A 20,578-nucleotide genomic window follows, 5' to 3' on the forward strand; every position below is an offset into this window, starting at 1 on the left:
TCCTGCGATTTTTACTTTTTATTATATTCATCAAAAAAGACATGAATTTTGGCAAAAAAATGATTTTTTTAACTTTCTGTGCTGACATTTTTCAAATAAAGTAAAATTTCTGTATACATGCAGCGCGAAAAATGTGGACAAACATGTTTTTGATTAAAAAAAACCCATTCAGTGTATATTTATTGGTTTGGGTAAAAGTTATAGCGTTTACAAACTATGGTGCCAAAAGTGAATTTTCCCATTTTCAAGCATCTCTGACTTTTCTGACCCCCTGTCATGTTTCATGAGGGGCTAGAATTCCAGGATAGTATAAATACCCCCCAAATTACCCCATTTTGGAAAGAAGACATCCCAAAGTATTCACTGAGAGGCATAGTGAGTTCATAGAAGATATTATTTTCCCTGGACTCTCCATGGCAGCATACAGATGGGCAGTTCTCCGCCTCCAACTGCCAGATAGGACTAATTTGAATATAAAAGGAGCCCCACCCAATGGCCACCATTCCTTTTTTTGTCCTCGCCACTGGATAGGACACAGATTTTTTCTTCTATATTTTCCCTTACCTCCGCTCCTATTTTTTGCGGATCCAATCAGGTTCTGACCTCCCCTGATTGAAGTTCTGTCCCTCAGGTAACTAAATGTTCCTATGAGGGCAGAAGCCTGCTCTGGTGGTCTCCAGGCGAGTCATTTGATCTAACAGATCAGACGCAAAGTATGCACATAGCTGCTACAGCCTTCTTACCTACCCAGTTCGGCTGCTAAATGCTGGCCAGGGCTAGGTTCTATGTGTAGCACCACCTTGTCTGGTTCGCCGGCTAAAGGCCATCCGCATCGCCTGCGCGTCCCTCTACTAATTTTTTCTGCCGTTCACCGGCTATTGGCTGGTCGTGAGGTATTCTCAGGAGACGCTGCGGGGAGGCAGGGGGCGTGGTCACATCTGATGTCACTTCCGCCTTCCCCACTGGCCGCTCAGGCTCCTTTACCCAGAGATCTTCTCTTCTGCCCACACTAGGCGGCGGCCATCTTTGTTGTGGGCAGGACGTCATATAAAATGTCCAGGAAGTCCACGCAGCGCTGCTTACATGGCGTTCTGCGGCGTTTTGGGAACCTCATCCCCTCATTTGGTGTGGCAAGCCTCTCGGTGCCCGTTGCAGGTCAGTTTGCGCTAATAGATGACCCCAGTTTTTACAGGGTAATCTGCCCTAGACTGGCACACTATTTTCTAATGACTGCTTTCTTTCTTGCAGCTGCTCTCTCATAATGCATAAATCTGCTAAAAGAGACCACCAAAATCTGATTAGGTAAGGGTGGTGAGTATTAATGAGGTTTGCTACCCTTCCTTTTGAGGGCATATTCTAAGGCTTATTTATTTTTCTGTTTTTTTGTAGCCACAAAGGCTCTTCAAAGAAGAACCTCCAGGGGTGCAGCTCAGACTCAGGAGATGAATATACCTCACGTGCAAGGTCACGTCGCATAGCCTCCTCAACTGATTCACCTCATTCTCCTGTTGGCAGAGGCTCCAGAAGACAACGAGCTAGAAGATTGTCTTCCAGTTCTCCTGACCAATCCCGCGCTCCCTCCCCTCGCAAGCATACTTCCAAGTCCAATAGACCTTCTGAAGACCAATGCTGGCTATGCGGTAATCTGAAGTTACCCGACAAAATGGTCTGCAGGGATTGCTACACAGATATTTCCGGACAAAGTCAGGATCTTTCCTCAATGATTAAGCAAGTGGTAAAAGACACTATGGCAGAAATGGGCTCTCATCCTCACAGTGTTTCGGGGCCATCCGCTTCCAAAAACTTTGATTCTGATGTAAGCTCTGAGGAGTCGGAGAACCCCGATTATGTTCTGGATTTTTCACTTATCCCGTCATTCATTTCAAATGTTAAGCAAGCCATAGACTGGGTTAATCCGGATGACTCCGAATAGCCGAAAAGAAAAAGATACTATAAACAATTGAGCAAGGAGCATGCCTCATTTCCATTTATGGAAGAGGTCAAGGAAGTTATTATGGAAGAGTGGAGCAAGACTGTTAAAAAGTCTTCCACGAAGAACCGTTTGAGAAAGCTATACCCTTTGACGGAAAAGGATGCGGCTATAATTGACGCTAGTCCGGTTGTTGATGCGGCTGTGATGAGGTTAGGCAGGAACACTACTTTACCGCTAGAAGATGCCGGCTCATTTAGAGACATTCTTGAAAGGCAAATGGATCAAGACTTGAAAAGATCCTACATGGCTTCCGGAGATTCCGCTAGACCAGCCATTGCCCTAACCTCGGTTGCCAAAGCGCTTAAAGCTTGGGTTTCTGAGACCGAAAGTGCGATCATGAGAGATGCGGACAAGGACTCAATATCACTGAACCTTGACAATATGAAGCTCGCAGCCGAGTTTATCGGTGAAGCCGCCCTTGATGTTATCAAGTCTACAAGCAGATCTATGCTTTTCTCTGTAATGACTAAAAGAGCCCTCTGGCTCAAAGCTTGGGCTGCAGATCCTACCTCGAAGTCAACCTGGACAAGAATCCCATACGATGGAAAACATCTTTTCGGAGCTACTCTAGAAAATGCCATCGCGAGGGTCACTGGAGGCAAGACAGGATTACTACCTCAAGATAGGAAGTTTCGAAAATCCAACTATTTTCAACAAAATCGACAATCTTCTCGAAGATTTAGGCAGGCGAGCTTCTACAGACCAGGAAAATTAGACAACAAAAACTGGAAGAAAACTCAGCCTTCCTTTTTCAGAACCTCAAAACCCAGAATCTCCGCTCCAGCGGGGTCCAACGCGAAGTCTTTTTGAAATAAGGCCCGCCCTCTCAGACGTTGTGGGAGCCAGATTGTCCCGTTTCGCTTCTGTTTGGGCGGAGAAAATATCCGATCCATGGATCCTGGACATAGTACAGAAGGGTCACAAGTGGTCGTTCAAAACTCCCCCTCGTGTACCTCGATTCGTGAGAACATCAATTCCAAAAGATCCTGTAAAGCACACAATTCTTCTAGAATATGTCGACACACTAATCTGTCAAGGTGCAGCGATTCCAGTTCCTTCTGTTCAACAATACAAAGGTTTCTACTCGCCAATATTCATGGTTCTAAAAAAGACCGGGGACTGGCGCCCAGTTATAGACCTCAAAACCCTCAACAGACATATCAACCTGCCAAGATTCAAGATGGAATCCCTGCAAACAGTCGCAAGGGCAGTAAGACCTGGAGATTGGATGTGTTCCCTCGACCTGAAGGATGCTTATTTCCATGTTCCCATCCTTCCGTCGTATCAGAAATTTCTTCGTTTTGCTGTGGGACACATCCATCTCCAGTTCTGCTGCCTGCCGTTTGGACTGTCAACTTCCCCCAGAACCTTCTCAAAAATACTCTTGGCTGTTGTTGCAATCCTGAGAGAAAAAGGCGTCAGACTTCTACATTACTTGGACGGTATACTAATTCTAGCAGATTCAAGTGCTCTTCTAGACGAACACAGAGCACTCACGATAAAGACGCTCACCACCTTCGGTTGGCTAATAAACATGAAAAAAAGCCACTTTCTTCCTACCCAGGAGATGATTTTTCTAGGAGCAGTTTTTGCAACAGTTCCTGGCACTCTAGCCCTCCCGCTAGACAAAATGCTTCTGTTAATTGCAAAGATACGTCAGATTCAGCCAAACTCGATGCTTACTGCCAGACAGTACATGAAGATCCTGGGCATAATGGCATCTACGATACCTCTAGTTCGCTGGGCTCACTGGAATCTAAGAGGCTTCCAGATGAACTTTCTGTCACAGTGGCACAAAACAGAGCTCAGTCAATTGATTCTGATTCCTTTTCACGTTTGGAAGACTCTGCAGTGGTGGACGTGTCCGGAGAATCTTCAGAACTGCTGTTCCCTGTTTCCTCCCCTGTGGGTTCAAGTAACTACAGATGCCAGTGCACTAGGCTGGGGAGCAGTCTGCGGAGACATAGCCGTTCAAAACACTTGGTCTTTCCCGACAGAAGATATGGTATCAAACGTGTTAGAAATCAGAGCTGCCCTCCTTGCATTGAATTCTTTCCTTCCAAAATTGTCAGGTCAACCAGTGATGCTTCGAATGGACAACAAGGCAGCCGTGTCCTATATAAAAAGGCAGGGAGGTACACACAGCAAGTCTCTTCTGCAGGAGGTCCAGCCGATCATGGAGCTAGCTCAACTCCACTTCTCAGATCTCACAGCAATCTATCTTCCAGGCCCGCAAAACTTCCAGGCAGATCTTCTATCCAGGAAAATCTTCGATCACAACGAATGGCAACTAAACCCAAAAATTTTCCAGCAAATAGTGAAGAGATGGGGGGTTCCTCAAATAGACCTATTCGCGTCACACCAGAACAAACAGCTTCCAGCTTTCTTCGCCCGCTTTTCTTGCCCAGACTGTCTAGCAGTGGACGCTCTAGTTCAGCCTTGGACATTTCGAAAGGGGTATGCCTTTCCCCCCTTTCCATTAATCTTCAAGTTTCTTCAGAGAGTCTCATCATCAACGATGGAGATTGTAGCAGTAATTCCAAAGTGGCCAAAGAGACCGTGGTATACTCTCCTCCTAGCTCTGTCAGTAGAGCCTCCTATTCTGCTCCCGTGCATTCCGGACCTTCTGATTCAGGATCATTTTGTGCACAACAACCTTCACAGACTAAACTTAGCGGTTTGGAACTTGAAGGGCAAAGGTTGTTAGCAGAAGGTTGCCATCAGGAAGTAGTTTCCACTCTTCTCGCTGCAAGGAAGCCTTCAACAGCAGCGGTCTATAACAGAACCTGGGACAGATTTGCCTCTTTTGCGGGACAAGCTTCCTTTGATGCCTTAAATCCGAAAGTGAGCGACATCCTACTTTTCCTTCAGAGAGGCTTGGACCTTGGCCTGGCATACAGCACTCGTAAATCCCAAGTCTCAGCCATTTCATCTGTCCTGGGAATTTCTTGGGCAGAAAACTCTTTGATAAAGCAGTTTTTTAGAGCAGCCTTAAAGCTTCGACCGCCGAGAAAACCGAAATTTCCCCAATGGGATCTTCCATGTGTGCTGGACTATCTATCTTCGAATCTATTCATTCCTGTGGAAAGTTGCTCTTTGATAAATTTAACACTTAAGGTAGCCTTTCTTGTTGCCATAACTTCTGGCCGGAGAGTGTCAGAGCTCCAAGCTTTGTCGCATAAAGAACCTTTTTTAATCTTTTATGAAGATCGAGTCGTCTTGAATCCGGTTGAATCTTTTCTTCCGAAAGTTGCAACGTCGTTCCACCTTAATCAAGAATGGTCCTTGCCTACTTTGAAAAGTCAACAAAATCCTGACTTACCGCATCCATTGGATCCAGTATCCCTTATTAAACATTACATATCGGTAACTGACTCCTTCAGAAATACTGACAGACTGTTTATTGTTCCGCAAGGGGTTAACAAAGGAAAGCCAGCTTCAGCAAGAATTATTGCGGGTTGGTTAGTGAGAGTTATTCAAGATGCATATAAAGCGAAGAATCTGACTCCCCCTCAGCAGATTTGCGCACACTCTACCAGAGGAATGGCGTCTTCTTGGGCTTCCCTGGCGAAAGTTTCCTTAGATACCATATGTCGAGCAGCAAATTGGGCCTCTAGCCACACCTTCAAAAAATACTACAAGATAGAACCTGCGACCTTAACTTCAAGTGCCTTTGGAAGAGGAATTATTTCATTGGCATCTAACTCTTCTGTTTGTTAATTTGCTTCTTGTTTATGCATTAAATTTGTGTGCCTGCACTCCCGCCCTATGGTGTTTTTTCTTTCTAGTTAGTGCCCATCTGTATGCTGCCATGGAGAGTCCAGGGAAACTGGAAAATTGAATACTTACCTACCGTAATTTTCCTTTCCCTGGAACATCTCCATGGCAGCATACAGCCCCGCCCTCTGCAGGCGGCTCGGCCAAAATGCTAAGGAATGGTGGCCATTGGGTGGGGCTCCTTTTATATTCAAATTAGTCCTATCTGGCAGTTGGAGGCGGAGAACTGCCCATCTGTATGCTGCCATGGAGATGTTCCAGGGAAAGGAAAATTACGGTAGGTAAGTATTCAATTTTCCGGTTTTTGTCACAAGTAAGCGGAAAATGACACTTTGTGAGAGAAAAAAAAAAAAGTTTCCATTTCTTCTAACTTGCGACAAAAAAAAATGAAATCTGCCACGGACTCACCATGCCCCTCTCTGAATACCTTGAAGTGTCTACTTTCCAAAATGGGGTCATTTGTGGGGTGTGTTTACTGTCCTGACATTTTGGGGGTGCCTAATTGTAAGCACCCCTGTAAAGCCTAAAGGTGCTCATTGGACTTTGGACCCCTTAGCGCAGTTAGGCTGCAAAAAAGTGCCACACATGTGGTATTGCCATACTCAGGAGAAGTAGTATAATGTGTTTTGGGGTGTATTTTTACTCATACCCATGCTGGGTGGGAGAAATATCTCTGTAAATGACAATGTTTTCATTTTTTTTACACACAATTGTCCATTTACAGAGTTATTTCTCCCACCCAGCATGGGTATGTGTAAAAATACACCCCAAAACACATTGTACTACTTCTCCTGAGTACGGCGATACCACATGTGTGGCACTTTTTTGCACCCTAACTGCGCTAAAGGGCCCAAAGTCCAATGAGTACCTTTAGGATTTCACAGGTCATTTTGCGACATTTGGTTTCCAGACTACTCCTCACGGTTTAGGGCCCCTAAAATGCCAGGGCAGTATAGGAACCCCCACAAATGACCCCATTTTAGAAAGAAGACACCCCAAGGTATTCTGTTAGGAGTATGGTGAGTTCATAGAAGATTTTATTTTTTGTCACAAGTTAGCGGAACATGACACTTTGCGGAAAAAAACAATTAAAATCAATTTCCGCTAACTTGTGACAAAAAATAAAATCTTCTATGAACTCACCATACTCCTAACGGAATACCTTGGGGTGTCTTCTTTCTAAAATGGGGTCATTTGTGGGGTTCCTATACTGCCCTGGCATTTTAGGGGCCCTAAACCGTGAGGAGTAGTCTGAAAATCAAATTCCGCAAAATGACCTGTGAAATCCTAAAGGTACTCATTGGACTTTTGGCCCTTTAGCGCAGTTAGGGTGCAAAAAAGTGCCACACATGTGGTATTGCCGTACTCGGGAGAAGTAGTATAATGTGTTTTGGGGTGTATTTTTACACATACCCATGCTGGGTGGGAGAAATAACTCTGTAAATGGACAATTGTGTGTAAAAAAAATCAAGATTGTCATTTACAGAGGTATTTCTCCCACCCAGCATGGGTATGTGTAAAAATACACCCCAAAACACATTATACTACTTCTCCCGAGTACGGCAATACCACATGTGTGGCACTTTTTTGCACCCTAACTGCGCTAAAGGGCCCAAAGTCCAATGAGTACCTTTAGGATTTCACAGGTCATTTTGCGGAATTTGATTTCCAGACTACTCCTCATGGTTTAGGGCCCCTAAAATTCCAGGGCAGTATAGGAACCCCACAAATGACCCCATTTTAGAAAGAAGACACCCCAAGGTATTCCGTTAGGAGTATGGTGAGTTCATAGAAGTTTTTATTTTTTTGTCACAAGTTAGCGGAAATTGATTTTAATTGTTTTTTTCACAAACTTGTGACAAAAAAATAAAAACTTCTATGAACTCACCATACTCCTAACGGAATACCTTGGGGTGTCTTCTTTCTAAAATGGGGTCATTTGTGGGGTTCCTATACTGCCCTGGAATTTTAGGGGCCCTAAACCATGAGGAGTAGTCTGGAAATCAAATTCCGCAAAATGACCTGTGAAATCCTAAAGGTACTCATTGGACTTTGGGCCCTTTAGCGCAGTTAGGGTGCAAAAAAGTGCCACACATGTGGTATCGCCGTACTCGGGAGAAGTAGTACAATGTGTTTTGGGGTGTATTTTTACACATACCCATGCTGGGTGGGAGAATTAACTCTGTAAATGGACAATTGTGTGTAAAAAAAATCAAAAGATTGTCATTTACAGAGGTATTTCTCCCACCCAGCATGGGTATGTGTAAAAATACACCCCAAAACACATTTTACTACTTCTCCCGAGTACGGCGATACCACGTGTGGCACTTTTTTGCACCCTAACTGCGCTAAGGGGCCCAGGGTCCAATGAGTACCTTTAGGCTTTACAGGGGTGCTCAAAATTTAGCACCCCGCCCACTTGCCAGGACAGTTAACAAACCCCACAAATGACCCCATTTTGGAAAGAATACACGCTAAGGTATTCCATGAGGGCCATGGTGAGTTCATAGAAAAATTTATTTTTTGTCACAAGTTAGCGTAAAATGACATTTTGTGAAAAAAAAAAACACAAAACCACAATTTCTGCTAACTTGTGACAAAAAATAAAACATTCTATGAACTCACCATGCACCTCACGGAATACTTTTGGGTGTCCTCTTTCCAAAATGGCATCATTCGTGGGGTCTGTCCTGGCATTTTAGGGTCTCTGCAATCATTACATGTATGGCCAGTATTATGAGTTTCTGCTATACTCCTTATATTGGGCATAAGGGTAATGCACTGTGGGCTGAAAGGAAAAATGAACGTCAAACAATCAATCAATGTGGATGAAAAAATATCTGCCAAAAAATTTTGAAAAAAAAAAAAGAGGAGGAAGGCGTCTGCCAGGACATAGGAGCTGCCGCCCCAAAAATCCAAACCCACCAGCTCGTATGCCCTGGCAAACCTGATTTATCCATTCACACTGATCGATGTGGATGAACAAATCATTGCCAGAGTTCTTTTTTGATACAAAGTGTTTGCCAAAGCATATGAATCCCCAACACCACTCCTCGGCCCATATGCCTTGGCAAACGTATCTTTTTGACTGCGGAGGAGAAATCTCGTCCTGCAGCGCTGCATGCACCGACTTATGTGTAAGCTGACAGACGCGCAATGTTCTGTCAGGATGCACCATCAGTGCTGCAGCTGATTGGTCGGTCTGGATAGAAAAAAGAGAGAAGAAAAAAGACAAAACAATACAAAAAGGAGGGGAAGGCGGCTGCCAGGACATAGAATCTGCCGCCCCAAAAATCCAAACCCACCAGCTCGTATGCCCTGGCAAACCTGATTTATCCATTCACACCGATCGATGTGGATGAACAAATCATTGCCAGAGCTCTTTTTTGATACAAAGTGTTTGCCAAAGCATATGAATCACCAACACCACTCCTCGGCCCATATGCCTCGGCAAACGTATCTTTTTGACTGCGGAGGAGAAAACTCTCGTCCTGCAGCGCTGCATGCACCGACTTATGTGTAAGCTGACAGACGCGCAATGTTCTGTCAGGATGCACCATCAGTGCTGCAGCTGGTTAGTCGTTCGCTCGGTCCACCTGGAAGGTTATTGGATGGAAAAAGGAAAAAAAATACAAAAAAAAAATACAAAAAACAGGCAAGCAGCAAAGCAATTACTTCATTAACATTAATAAACTGAACTTTTTTAATAAAAACCTTAACATTGCAAACTAAACATTAGCTTCTTTGCTTACCTGTTTTTTGTTTTTTTTAACTTACCTCCCGAGGACAAACCTCTCCTCCCCCATGGGACAATGTGCGAAGTGCAAATCGCACAGAGTTGTGGCGAAGTACATTACGCATTTTGTCCCAAGTGAAAGGAGAGGTTTCTGGCAGCCCTGTGTATTACGATCTCTCAAAACCAGATGTTTGGTTTCACATTGCATATTGACATATCCGGTGGGTCGAGCCCGCCGCACCGTATCGTCCAAAACAGACCTTCAGGGAATACCACAAGAGTAGCATTCGGCCTAGTAATGAACTGCGTCGCCATAGACTAACAGGACTTCCGGGCCGATCGAAATTGCCACAGAAGCCACGCAGTAACGTAGGCATGCACTAGCGTTAAGTCGAGCACTTCCGGCGTAGGGGGGGACCGCAAAGTGTGACTTTCGCTAGGCATTGTGCCCTAACGCATCGCAGCAGTGTGAAATAGCACTGAGAGACCCTTGTGTGCCTACCGCTGTGTCTGTAGTTCCCTACTCTCTAATAGTGTACCTGCTCATGGTACCTCTCAAAACACTCCCCTAGGCATAGTCCAGGCTGGTCAGGGCAGCGGGGACAATAAACAGTGGTGTCACGCCTTGTTCCAGCCCTGCTGCAGACACGACAACGTTTTCTTCGGATTCGGTGACCTGGGGTACTCTGAATCGGATAGGCGTAATGCCTTCCATGCAGCCGGCTAGTTGCATCTTGGGGTTGGGCCCGGGCACCTCCTGGATACAGGAGTTCCATAGTGATCTGTCTCTGAAATTGTAGAAACGATCCAGTTCTCCCAGCCTTACTGTAGAGAACAAAGCTGTTGTAAACTGCCAATTGAATTAAATAAAAGGACACTTTTTTTATACCAGCGCCTTGTTTTGCGGGAAAGTAAATAGGGCGCTAACCTCTGGTCATTGAAGTCCACCCCTCCCATGTTGGTATTATACTTGTGGACGACAAGGAGTTTTTCAATGACCTCAGTTCGCCGTTGAATTTGGACTGTCGTGTCTGCGTGAATGGTGGACAGAAAGTAAACGTCCCTCTTGTCCTTACATTTCACCGCGAGCAGGTCGTCCGCACTCAATGCGGCCCTCTGCCCCCGTTGAAGTTTGGTGGTAATGAGCCGTTGGGGGAAGCCCCGGCGACTATGCCGCACGGTGCCACAGCATCGGATTCCTTCTAACTTTAAGTGCTGAAAGAGGGCCACACTTGTGTAATAATTGTCCACAAAAAGATGGTACCCCTTCTGGAACAAGGGTGACGCCAAGTCCCATACAACCTTTCCACTGCTCCCCAGGTAGTCAGGGCATCCGACCGGCTCCAATTTGGAGTCTTTTCCCTCATAGACCCTAAAATAAGATGTATAGCCTGTGGCCCTTTCACAGAGCTTATACAGTTTCACCCCATACCGGGCGCGCTTGCTTGGGATGTACTGTTTGATGCCAAGGCGCCCGGTAAAACGTATGAGGGACTCATCTACGCAGATTTGCTGTTCAGGGGTATAAGCATCTGCAAATTTTGATGACAGGTGGTCTATGAGGGGCCGCATTTTGTGGAGCCGGTCAAATGCAGGGTGGTCACTTTCATGACAGGTTTCATCATCATTGAAGTGCAGGAAGCGCAGGATGTTCTCAAATCGTGTCCTGGACATGGCAGCAGAGTACAAGGGAACATGTTGTGATGGGTCTGTAGACCAATAAGACCGCAACACATTTTGTTTGATTTGTCCCATGTGTAAGAGAAGGCCCAAAAAAATTTTAAGTTCGGAAACTTGGACTGGTTTCCACCGAAATGGCTGGGCAAGGAAGACATTCGGATTGGCGGTTAGAAATTGTGTGGCTTTACGGTTGGTCTCTGCCACGACTAGGTCTAAGAGATCCTGGGTGATGAACAGATAAAAAAAGTCTAGGGGCGATCCTAGATTATCTGTCATCACCTGGACTCCAGACTGGGCGGTGAAAGGGGGCAGTACGGGTGCGGCGGTATCAGGGGATTGCCAATTTGGATTTGCCAGCACCTCTGGTAAACTAGGGGTAGTACGGGCCCGTGTACTTGATGGCTGCGACTGGGGTGTTACTACACGTGCCACCGAACCAGTTTCAACTTCCACGCTGGTGCTCGCCACTTCTCCAGGGTCTACGGAAGTACTGGTTCTAGGTCCAGGAGATGCTGTGCTGCTGGTGCCTGCCCCACCATGAAATCTCAGACCAGCACGAGCACCACTCTGCTGCCCTTGAGGCTGATCCTGCGCCACCTGCGGTCCAACGACATGGGGTGTGGTACGCCTGGCTCTAGCCGGGACCTCAACCTCGTCATCACTATCGGTCAGTGAGCCACTGCTCAATTCAGGTACAAACTCTGACCCAGATGATTCGTCGAATGGTTCATCCCAATCGTCCTCATCCGACTGGGCCATGTACCTGAGAACCTCATCATCGGAATACCCCTTTCTTGCCATGGTGGACTGCTAAATTTAGGGGGTATTCCTCTGAGACTACCCAGAAAAAAGAGCACCTAGAAAGCGAAAGGGAGTATTTGAGCGGTAGAAAGCTGTGATCACTGAGTTTTGATTAAAAAAAAAATCAAAACTGATGTTTACAGTGCACAGCTAGTGTACAGTGGTTTTTGCAGTGATCAGAAAAAAAAATTCTGTCACTGCGGTGGGGCGGGCTGAACGCAAGTGCAGGCGAACGATCAGGCCTGATCGGGCAAACACTGCGTTTTTTAGTGGATCCTAGTGACCCTAATAGATCTGACTGCGATCAGTAATGATCACTTACAGATACTATATAGTGACAATGTTGATTAGCGACAGTGATGACGCTAATTAGTGACTGTGGTGCAGTGGGCTGAGCACTAACTGACACTAACAAAGGGGCCTAGCTAACTGGCCTAACTGCTAACACTAGTGATACTAAAAAAGTGACAGTTTCCACTGATCACTGTTTTTAGATCACTAGGATAGTGACAGGGGGGTGGTGGCGAGTGGGGAATCAGAAGCAATCAGAAACAATCACAGGCCAATCACGGGACAATCAAAGCCAATCACTGGACAATCAAAGCCAATCACAGGCCAATCACTGGACAATCGCGGGACAATCACAGGCCAATCGCGAGACAATCACAGGCCAATCGCGAGACAATCACAGGCCAATCGCGGGACAATCGCGGGACAATCACAGGCCAATCACGGGACAATCACAGGCCAATCACGGAACAATCACAGGCCAATCACGGAACAATCGCAGGCCAATCACGGGACAATCGCAGGCCAATCACGGGACAATCACAGGCCAATCACGGGACAATCGCAGGCCAATCACGGGACAATCACAGGCCAATCACGGGACAATCAAATACAATTACGGGACAATCAAATACAATGACAGCACAATCAAATACAATGCACTGGGAAGGTGATTGGGGGGGGGGGGTCTGAGGGCGATCTGAGGGTGAGGGGGGTTGATTAGGTGCCCGCACGGGGCAGATTGGGTCCTGATCTGATGGGTGGCAGACACAGGGGGTGACCGATGGGAGGTCAGTGAGTGATTACAGGGGAGAATAGATGTAAACAATGCACTGGGGAGGTTATCAGGGGGGGGGGGGGGTCTGAGGAAAATCTGGGGGTCTGGGTGGGTGATCAGGTGCCCCCAAGGGACAGTTTAGGGTCTGCTCTGATGGGTGGTGGTGACAAGGGGTGATAGACAAGTGACAGACAGGTGATAGACAGGTGGTCAGTGGGTGAGGCAGATGTATACAGTAGTATACAGTATACAGGGGTGGGGGGCTGGGGGGGATCTGAGGGTAGGGGGGGTGATCAAGGGACCCTAGGGGGCAGTTAGGGACCTAACCTACAATATAGCGTCGGCAGATAGTGGCAGGGGGTGATTGATGGGTTTTTTAGGGGGTGCTTGGGTGCAACTATTGCTGTGCTGGGGTGGTCAGGGGGGGTCCTGAGGGCTGGGGTGGGCGATCGGGGGGGATCTGTGGGTTCAAAACTGTTTTCTGCTGCTCCTGCACAGGGCTGCCTCCTCCTCCGAGATCCGTGCGACGAAGAGTGCAGAGGAGGAGGAGGCAGCCAGTATAATACACTTTGTCATGTAAACAAAGTGTATTATACATTTCTATTGGCCCAGATCGTAATTTTAAACCCCGCCGGCGCTGCTAATTGGCCGGCGGGGTATCGGGCAAGGTGGGCGGGACCTTTCGCCGCGGGGAGCGCGCGTCATAGATGACGCGATCACTCCCTGAACACGCCTTAAAGGGGAACTGAAGAGAGAGGTATATGGAGACTGTCATGTTTATTTCCTTTTAGACAATACCAGTTGCCTGGCAGCCCTGCTGATCCTCTGCCTCTAATACTATTAGCCATAGCCCCTGAACAAGCATGCAGCAGATCGGGTGTTTCAGTGGTTCAGACTTATAAGTCTGATCTGATAAGACTAGCTGCATGCTTGTTTCTGGTTTTAATCAGATACTACTGCAGAGAAATAGACCAGCAGGGCTGCCAGGCAACTGGTATTGATTAAAAGGAAATAAACATGACAGCCTCCATATACCTCTCTCTTCAGTTCCCCTTTAAGGACCCGCCGCCGTCAGGCGTATTGCGGTCCTTAAAGAGAACCCGAGGTGGGTTTGAAGAATATTATCTGCATACAGAGGCTGGATCTGCCTATACAGCCCAGCCTCTGTTGCTATCCCAAACCCCCCTAAGGTCCCCCTACGCTCTGCAATCCCTCATAAATCACAGCCACCCTGCTGACAAACAGCTTGTCAGAGCTGGCTGTGTTTATCTCTATAGTGTCAGTCTGCTGCTCTCCCCGCCTCCTGCAGAACTCCAGTCCCCGCCTGCATCCCTTCCCTCCCTGCTGATTGGAGGGAAGGGACGGGGCAGGGACCAGAGCTATGCAGGAGGTGGGGGAGCAGCTGAGACTGACACTACAGATGTAAACACAGCCTCACTGCATGGCTGTGATTTATGGGGGATTGCAGAGTGCAGGGGGACCTTAGGGGGGTTTGGGATAGCAACAGAGGCTGGGCTGTATAGGCAGATCCAGCCTCTGTATGCAGATAACATTCTTTAAACACACCTCGGGTTCTCTTTAAGGCATCCACTTTGCCGCCGCCCATGGGCTGTAGGCGGTCGGCAAGTGGTTAAGTAGGTTGCGGACAAAACGTATGGGTACAAGTTCAGAGTTCCAATTCACATAAAAAGACTGCCTGACATGCGTTTCACGGCCAAAAGCCGCTTCCTCAGAGGCACATCGTATACAAACATCGACAATGGACCCAAAGCAAGTATACCCGCAATCTGTATTCTATAGAGAAACTGTGTTCAGCGGCGACTCAATGCTAAACACATGGACTGTGTCTGAACTTGTACCCATACGTTTTGTCCGCAACCTTTCAAGATGTTGTGAATGAAGAATAAATAAACTGTTCAAAAAAAAAAAATTCTTGAGAAGTGTCTTGTTTGTAACTTGTAGGGAGTGGAACAGAACTACTCATTTTTATTGTGATTATAACACTTTAAGTGGGGCCATTTTTATTAAAGTGGACCTGAAGCGAGGAGTATATGAGGCTACCATATTTATTTTCTGTTAAATAATACCAGTTACCGTATTGTCCTGCTGGTCTATTTGGCTCCAGTAGTGTCTGCATCACACCTGAAACAAACATGCAGCTAATAATGTCAGAAACACCTGATCTGCTGCATGCTTGTTCAGGGGCTGTGGCTAAAAGTATTAAAGGCAGAGGATCAGCAGGATGGCCAGGCAACCGGTATTGCTTGAAAAAAAAAATATGGCAGCCTCCACATCCCTCTCACCTTTGATTCCCTTTATAGCTGAAGGCATAAAATCTAAACTCAGAACTTCCTCTCTGGTCTATAAGATCAGCCACATGATCGTGTGATAAACTTTATGGGGAAAACTTTATTACAATTAAATATAACAAAAAAAACCTAAAGTTTTACTTTTGTTTCACTTTTGCAGGGAGCACTGAAAGTGTTAGAGAACCCGAGGTGGGTTTCTGAAAGCAATATTAGGACAGAGAGGCACATTCTGCAAACAATCACCAGCCTCTGTGTCCGTTTATTCTGCCTCCAGCCACCCCCCCCCCCCTGCTCTGCTGTCCCCCTACAAAAACCGCCACGCTAGCGACACGCAGATTGTCGCTAGTATGCTGTTTACCTTTAGGCTGCCACTCACCGCCGCTCCCCCGCCTCCTGTATAGCGGCGCTCCCCCGCCTCCTCTATAGCGCTGCTCCCCGTCTGTCTCCCTTCCCTCCCCACCTCTCTAAGCTTCCTCTAATCGGCTTACAGAGGATCTCTAGGTAACATCACGGACACGGGGGCTGCAAAAGCCCCAGGTAAGTTAAACTTAAAGGGGTTCTGTGGGGGCTGTGGAAGAGAAAAACGGACACTTACCTTGGGCTTCCATCAGCCCCGTGCAGCGGTAATGTCCCACGCCGTCCTCCTCCCATCTGCCGTTCCCCGCAGCCGGCACCGGGCTATTATTCGTCTGACATACAGACGAATAATGCGCGTTGCCGTGCCTCCGCTCGCGTCATCTGAGGCTTACTGCGCAGGCGCAGTACAACGGAGCCTTGTACTGCACTTGCGCAGTAAGCTTCCGATGACGCAGGCGGAAGGGAGCCGGTGTGCGGCCACTCTAGCGCAGCCGCAGTTGGATCCCTTTCCGCTTAGACCGGGGCCGGCGGCGGAGAACGGCAGATGTTAGGAGGACGGCGTGGGACATTACCGCTGCACGGGACTGATAGAAGCCCAAGGTAAGTGTCCGTTTTTCTCTTCCACAACCCCCACAGAACCCCTTTAAAAGAAGCTGTGAGTACCGCGGTACTCTGGGCAAACTGCCACAATGTAACAATGTTCACAGACAGGAATTAGCTGTTTACAGCTGTCTCCAACAGCCAAAACAGCTAGCAGCAGCTACATAACCTGCCCACAGTACAAATGTCACCATGTAATAAATGTCAGGATGTAAATCGGGGAGAGGAAAGATTTTACAATGAGCAAACACTGACTAAATCATTTATACATAATTATGGTAAAAAATGAAGCACTTTTTTTACTACATTATTTTCACTGGAGTTCCTCTTTAATACCGTACTTTGCTAGTGGGTGGGCTTAAGTGGGAACTGAAGATGAGCATAAACTTTCTTAATGCTGTACTTTGTTAGTGGGGAGAAGGAGGAGTTTAAAGTGGAAAGAGGAAGATAAGCTTTCTTTTTTTTTTTGTTCATGAAATTCTTTATTAAACGATTGCAGTTTACAATGCATGAAAGATTTGTCAACATGACCAACCATATCACAATTTTTTACATTGAGATATTCAAATTAACACATTCAAATAAACGCGTTCTTTCTTGTAGCATATCCAACACTCAGTTATAGCCATACCTTGTTGGTTGTTTCCTGAAATATCTATAAGATATCCTAACAACCTAGGTCCTAGCATGGGCTTATTGAGACAGTGGACTAAATTAGGCCCTCAATGAGCATCTACCACTTGCGTACTAAGAGTGTTGAAGATAAGCTTTCTTAAAGTGTAACTGTAGGGCATAAAATCAATTCTTTATTTTTATCTGGTAAACAAGTAATAAGGATGCTAACCAGCCAATCCAAAAGTTAAAATCACTATTACTTTTCTTGTTTATAAATGATCATTCCCCAGTTTACCTGACTCTTATTTGGTACGTTGCCGCACAAAGGAAGTTGCAGGGCATGCTGGGTTGTCTTTTTTTTTTTTTTTTTTTTGCTTCTTTATTTCCCCTCAGAGTCAACTAATGTACAGAAGCAAAAAAGGACAACCCAGCATGCCCTGCAACTTCCTTTGTGCGGCAACGTACCAAATAAGAGTCAGGTAAACTGGGGAATGATCATTTATAAACAAGAAAAGTAATAGTGATTTTAACTTTTGGATTGCCTGATTAGAATCCCTATTACTTGTTTACCAGAAAAAAATAAAGAATTGATTTTTGATTTTATGCCCGACAGTTGCCCTTTAATACCGTACTTTCCTAGATAGTGTGTGTGTGTGTGCGTGTGTATGGGGGGAGGGGCTTAATGGGTAATGATGAGGATGAACTTCCTTAGTACTATACTTGATGTAACAGACTTTTTCTCTTGCAGGTCCAGAGTAAAACATTGTATGCAAACGCTCAAGTCTTACATGGGTGCTGGGACAACTGGCGAGCGGCACCACATCTGTCTGCAAGAACAAAAAACCACAGAACACAAAAGTGCATCGGTCACTTTAATCTTCTTAGCGTTTTTTTTTTTTATTATTATTCTTTTAAAAGCTGCTTTTCTGTAACCTTCCACCCTTACTTTTATTTTATTTTTATTTTTTTATGTCCTGTGTGTGTCACGTGTTTGCTGTTACTGACCGGCGGTAGTGTGGAAGAACGCTCCGCAGAGGCTCCTCCCCACCACCGCCGCCGTCTCGCGAGTATCTGGGCTCTTTACCATTACTGCCATAACATTATCTGCCGTTTCTTTGTTTTGTTTTTTATTTTTTATTTTTCTTTGGCATTTCGCTTCTGCAGATGTTTTTGGTACAATTCTCGGAAAAACAAAAAAATAACAAAAAACGAAACTCATCAATGCAGTTCTATAATTGTGTCTTCCAAAAGCTCATGTGTCTAGCATTCGGGGAAGTTTTGAAAAAAATACGATGTTCTCATCTAAGCTGTGACGGTGGCACACTTTGTCATAGGAAAACTACGATACTAACACAATTTTTATTTTTTTTCAGGAGGGGGGGGGGGGGTTCTTTTTTTTTTTTTTTTTTTACTTTTTGTTTTTTGTTTTGTTTTTTTAGCAATGAAATTTGAGGCTGCTATGCTAGTTTTTCCCATGGGGAAACTAGGAGTATTTTGTTACGTACTAGCCACCACTTTCTGTAAAAGCACAAAACGCCTACGTGTTTGTCTTTCATCGCCTTTTGTTTTTCTATTTTATTTTGCGTCGGAGGGTGTTGCGCACCCGCCTTGGGCCTTCAAGTAAACCGGCGCACTGATTCATCCTGGGCAACCAGACAATCGCACGCACACCACTAACGTACCGGTATTCGGGCAACGTGGGGTCCCAAGAGACCCACCTGGCCTTCTTACTCTTAGTTGATGAGATGTTGTATTTGTGAGACAGTGTTATGGTAGAATGGCCTGCGTGTTATGTAGATAGATCAGTCCTAGCTTGCATGTTCTTTTAGGAACTAACCATTATTCCAATGATGTACCGTAGCTCCCGCCGGGATTAGCTCTGGGCGAATAGCGACGTGGTGGATTTTAACAACTGCCCTCTCCTGACAAATCGTCGGCTTTCACGTATTGCAGCTGGTCGACTGGTCGCTGCAAAGTTACTTATCTGCTCGCTGCAAAGATATATTTAAGAGAACCTGTCCTGTTACAAAGCATGGTCGAGTCAGCAATTCTTCCAGAGTACTAAAAGTGAGATAACCCACATACCTTTGTGAGTCTGGGGAAGCATTCCTCAATTTTTAGTCCTTGATGTAAGTTCTGCCACTTCCTGTCTTAAACACCGCCCCCTTCTGACGGGTACTGCCCACCCTAGCCTTTTAAATGATATTGTGAATTTGTAATAGGATAGAGCATTGCTTAAGAACATATGTAATTCTACCTATTAGATTTTTTTTATATATACTTTTAAAAGCTTTAATCGGAAAAAGTAAACTCTTTTCTCTAGTCAGTATTGTAACTATATCCCCAGGAATCAGAGGTAGAATTGGAAAGGCAGATAGCTTGATTGACAGATCCAGAGATAAGCGTAACCTTGAGGATTAAGTTCCGTACACACGCCAGATAAAACTTGGCTGGGGCGACCGATAATGAGTGCCACTGACAAGAGTCCAGTGTGTGTACAGCATCCCCTGACTGGTCGGGCAGACTTGGTGAATAGCTACGGCTGAGCGCATGGTTCTGCCAACCTACCCCACCACCGCGTGACGTCGCAAACACGCCCTTAGTCATCACTCTGCATAGCAACAGTACACGCCACTAGCCTGTAAGCTAGTGACGCATCTGTAAGCCTTGGCCCTGCAATATCGTCCGAGGGATCAGGCACCAATCCATGTCAGGCAACATTGATTTTGTGTGTGTGTGCCGGCCTGTAGTAGAATGGGCGGGTTCTTTCTGGGATAATTATGGTTATCTCTGTTTAACACAGCAGGAGGTGTAAAAAGGTTGTCTGAAAACTCATTGAATCTCAGTTTTAGGGTAGAAGAAGGTTCTTTTAGCGCAATTGCAACAACGGGATTAAAAAGGTATTTAAAATAAATCGCAGTGTGTGACATAATTACAGGGATAGTGGATGAATTTATCAGTCTGTTGTATCATGGCATTGCTGTATATGCTTCTCTCCCGTATATATGTATGTGTGTATATATATATATATATATATATATATATATATATATATATATATATATATATATATATATATATATATATATATATATATATATATATATATATATATACACACGCCTGTGTTCTATACATATGGCCCTTGTTTGTCCTGGTAAACTGTTGTATAATGTTGTTTCTCATTGGAAGATAATGTAGCGCAATAAACCATTATTAATAATAGTACTTATAAAACAATTGTTTACAAAACATAAACTTCAACTGAAGGAGAATTAATATTGTGAACGGGCAGAGGCCGTAAACCCTAAACAGGTATTCATTTCAGTGAAGAGCAGATCTGGATCATACACAAGGCAACTTAGGCAGGTGCCTAGGGCCTAATGAGTGTCCAGGGACCTGGCTGGAACCTTTTTTGATCCACGTTCCCCATCTTACCTTATAAAAAAAGCCAAGGTGGCCAGAAAGGGGAGCTACATTTACCTAGAGGCCCATTTTATGATCATCCTTTCCTGGGATGGGGGTAGCGTTGCTTTCCTGCTGCAAGGACAATTGTGTTAGCTTAAAAGACAATTGTTTATGTTAAGCCATCACACAGCGCTTCCTATCACTTACGTCATGCTGACACCCTTCTGGCGGTAGGT

The 20,578-nt window shown here is 45.6% G+C and overlaps 1 protein-coding gene across 2 annotated transcripts in view; it reads left to right on the top strand.

The window, feature by feature from the left end:
* FAM168A (family with sequence similarity 168 member A) overlaps nt 1-18,305 on the top strand; it is a 185,817-nt gene extending 167,512 nt beyond the window's left edge. For both annotated transcript variants that reach the window (XM_068264649.1, XM_068264650.1), the window contains exon 9: nt 17,683-18,305. The gene's annotated coding sequence lies outside the window, so the exon portion shown is untranslated. The remainder of the gene's footprint in view (nt 1-17,682) is intronic.
* The last annotated feature ends 2,273 nt before the right edge of the window (nt 18,306-20,578 follow it).

The sequence above is a fragment of the Hyperolius riggenbachi genome, chromosome 2 (assembly GCF_040937935.1).
Source record: "Hyperolius riggenbachi isolate aHypRig1 chromosome 2, aHypRig1.pri, whole genome shotgun sequence".
Taxonomy (NCBI): Eukaryota; Metazoa; Chordata; class Amphibia; order Anura; family Hyperoliidae; genus Hyperolius; species Hyperolius riggenbachi.